Genomic DNA, 4,054 nt, shown 5'->3' on the forward strand with positions numbered 1-4,054 from the left:
TGCCCTTCTTCAGTTTCCTGGGCATTCAAAGAAGAATCCATGAGAATTTGCTATCAATCTTATTACCAACAAGCCTGTCTTGTTAGTTGGATGGAAGATAATCAGAGACCCAAAGAAGATGAGAAAAATATACTTGGATTTTTGCCTAATGGGATCCCTGTCAACTCTTTGACCACCCGCCCATGTTCTTTTGGGTTAAAAAGAGAGAGAGAGAGAGAGAGAGAAAGAGAGATTTGAAAAAGAACAACCAGACTGATCTTCACCATTCGTTCCTTGGGTTCTTTTCTCAAAAGCAACCTGTCTTTCTCTCTTTCATCTGAAGGTCCAACCTCATCCAACTCCACTTCCCAGGAAATTCAACTTGATTAATGGGCTTGCAAAGACTGCCAAAGGAATTAATAATAATTAGCGGCTTATTACTAAGTGTGGCCAGGAAGACAGAGAAACCACCTGCTTTTCATTTCACATATCATTTCTTTGCTTTGCTTAATCGCACCATGGAAAGGAAGAGCTTCCCTTTTTTTTGGGTTAGAGTCTCATGAAAAGACAGGCAAGTTCTACCCGGATTCCAGGAATGGACGTATAGTGACCATTGCGTGAAAGAAATATACATAGGCCTGCATCCAGCGTGTGCCGAATTTAATTAATTTATATCCCATCTTTATTATGATTATTATTTTTATGAACCACTCAAGGTGGAGAACGTATCTAACATGCCTTCTTATTTCTCCCACGATAACAAATCTGTGAGGAGGAATGGGTTGAAAGAATGTGACCGGCTTTCCTGCCTAAGGGGGGGGGGGACTAGAACTCTCTGTCACCTGGTGATTGGCCCAAAGTCACCCAGCTGGCTTTCCTACCTAAGGCAGAACTAGAATGATCAGTCTCCAGGTCATTGACCCAAAGACCCAGCTAGCTTTCATGCCTAAGGTGGGACTAGAACTCACAGTCTCCTGGTGACTGGTGGAAGATCACCCCGCCATCTTTCGTGGCTAGAGTAGTTGTCTTTAACGTCTCTGTGCATGTGCTGAATCCCACATGCTCAAGAGCTGATACATTTCTCCCCCTTCTCCTTCTCTTTCTCATCCCCCTTTCTTCCTCCTCCCCCTTCCTCCTCCTCCTCTTTTTCCTTCTCTTTCTCTTCCCCTCTTTCTCCTCCTCTTTCTCTTTGTCCTCTTCCTCCTCTCTTTCTCTTTCTCTTTCTCTTTTTCTCTTTCTCTTTCTCATCCCCCTTTCTCTTTCTTCTCCTTCTCCTTTTTCCTCCTCTTTCTCTTTCTTTCTGTTTCTCCTTCTCTTCCTCATCTTTCTCCTCCTCCTCCCTTTTTTTCCTCCTCTTTCTCTTCCCCCTCTTTCTCCTCCTGCTCCTCATCTTTCTCTTTCTCTGTCTCCTCCTTTTCCTCCTCTTTCTCTTTTTCTCTTTCTCTCTTTTTCCTTCTCCTTCTCCTCCTCCTCCAGAAAGAAGCTCTTGATGTTCACACATAGTCAGTTGTGGACCATGCCTTTCTGCCTTCAGCTAGAAATTTCCAGGTAGATGTCTCATTACGACGGCAAACTATTCCACATTAGACTGAAATATTAATGTCATTTTTCATCTTCAGTCATCTAGCCTCCACCCTCCTCCTGCAAACACATCATAGAAAGATACTTATGTGTAGAGGGGTGTGTAGGGGCATGGGTACATAGCGACACAGAGATGGCACAAAGCCTGCCAGACATTCTTTAAAAGGAAAACAGGAGGGCAGCAATTGTCTTGAAGACAAGAGGTTCTTTTTCTTTTTTCCTTTCCCCTCTTTTTAATTTTTTTTCTGCATCTGGCTGTAAACGTCATCTCTGAAACTTCTTCTTTCGTTCTCTCTATTATCTGCCCTGTACCTGGAGCTAAAGGAGAGAGAACCGTGGTTGAGTTTGACCTTTTGGAAATCATAAGCAATTCTTTCTCTTTGTCACGGTGATAATGGAACGGATCAGATCCTTCCCGAAGACATTGTGATAGAGTTCAACCGCCAACATTGTACACTAACAACAAATATAAAATCCACACAGTGGTGGGATTCAAATAGGTGAACAACCGGTTCTCTGTGTGGATGCCGCTTCCAGAAGTCTGTTCTGGGCCTGGGCAACAAAAAAATTAGCTACCGGTTCTGCCAAAGTGGTGTGAAGTGGCTGAATCTCACCGAAGGAAGGAAGGAAGGAAGGAAGGAAGGAAGGAAGAAGGAAGGAAGGAAGGAAGGAACAGAGGACAGAGGGACGGAGGGATGGAAAAGGTAGAGGAACACAGGAAGGTAGGAAGGAAGGAAGGAAGGAAGGAAGGAAGGAAGGAAGGAAGGAAGGAAGGAAGGAAGGAAGGAAGGAAGGAAGGAGTGGTGGGATTCAAATATGTGAACAACTGGTTCTCTGTGTGGATGCCGCTTCCAGAAGTCCGTTCTGGGCCCAGGCAAAAAAAAATTAGCTACCGGTTCTGCCGAAGTGGTACGAACTGGCTGAATCCCACCACTGAATCCACGGCTTCTTTACCATTGGTGCCAATAGAATACACACAGGATGGATAGGCAAGTTCGATTGGGCAATAATTCTCACGATTGTCAAGTAAGCCGCATAATGTTCATGTTGTCATCAATCCCTCACATTTGGGGACAAATAGGGAAGCGGTTGCAGATGAAGGAATATTTCATACTTACCAACAGGATGCCTATGGAGATTCTCAGTCATCCAGGTCCCCAAACTGCTTTTTCATAAGGCAACTGGACTATTTATTTTCCCCCTCTCTTTGAAGACGTTTCGCTTCTCACCCAAGAAGCTCTTCAGCTCTGACTGGAGAGTGGGGAATGGAAGGATTTATAAATGACCAGCTGTCTGCAAGGAGTATAAATCCTTCCATTTCCACCACCAAGTCAGAGTTGAAGAAGCTTCTTGGATGAGAAGTGAAACGTCTCAAGAGAAAAACAAGAAAGTCCAGTTGCCTCTGAAAAAGCACCTATGTTCAGTTTTGGTGGCCAGGAGGGTTACCTTTCCTCCTCCTCCTCCTCCTCCTCCTCCTCCTCCTCCTCCTCCTCCTCCTCCTCCTCCTCCTCCTCCTCCTCCTCCTCCTCCTCTTTTTTCCTTTCCTTTTTTTCTTTCCCTTTCCCTTTCCCTTTCTCCTTCCTTCCTTCCTTCCTTCCTTCCTTCCTTCCTTCCTTCCTTCCTTCCTTCCTTCCTTCCTTCCTTCTCCCTTCATTCCTCCCTCCCTCTCCTTCCTTCTCCTTCCTTCCTTCCTTCCTTCCTTCCTTCCTTCCTTCCTTCCTTCCTCCTCCCCTCCCTCCCTCTCCTTCCTTCTCCCTTCCTTCCTTCCTTCCTTCCTTCCTCCCTTCCTTCCTTCCTTCCTCCCTTCCTTCCTCCCTCCCTCCCTCTCCTTCCTTCTCCTTCCTTCCTTCCTTCCTTCCTTCCTTTTTCTGCACTTTCCACTGCTATTCTGGGAAGCATTTTGAAATGTCTTTATGACACCGCTGGTTAGAAATCAAGCTGCTGTTTAGAAAATAGGCATTTTGAAAATGGTTGGGAAAGGGAAGAGGGATTAAAACTTTCACGATCATATTACGCCATTCAGTCTGGAAATTAATCAGGCGGTGTCAGGAAAGGGACTCCAGAAGGAGCTGTTTGTGTCGCTTCGTTCCCTTAATCCTCAACACAAACCCATTCTGGTAAATAATTTACATAGGTTTGCATTAGCTCAATTTGCAAAAAATTGAACAAACAGCACCGTTTCCTGCCATCCCAACACTGTGCAATGAAAAGAAGAAGAAGAAGAAGAAGAAGAAGAAGAAGAAGAAGAAGAAGAAGAAGAAGAAGAAGAAGAAGAAGAAGAAGAAGAAGAAGAAGAAGAAGAAGAAGAAGAAGAAGAAGAAGAAGAAGAAAAATCAAGCTGGCAACAGGGGGATGACTTGGAACAAGGAAGCATAAAAAAAACAACTTCAATTGAATGGAAGAATAGAGTCCATAGAAAAAGAGAAGGTTCGGCTAGAATTGGAGGATAAAGCCTTAATTTGGCAGGCAGCTTTTAGGAAGCCCAAAGAATGAG

Source organism: Vipera ursinii (assembly GCF_947247035.1).
Source record: "Vipera ursinii genome assembly, chromosome: 2".
NCBI lineage: Eukaryota > Metazoa > Chordata > Lepidosauria > Squamata > Viperidae > Vipera > Vipera ursinii.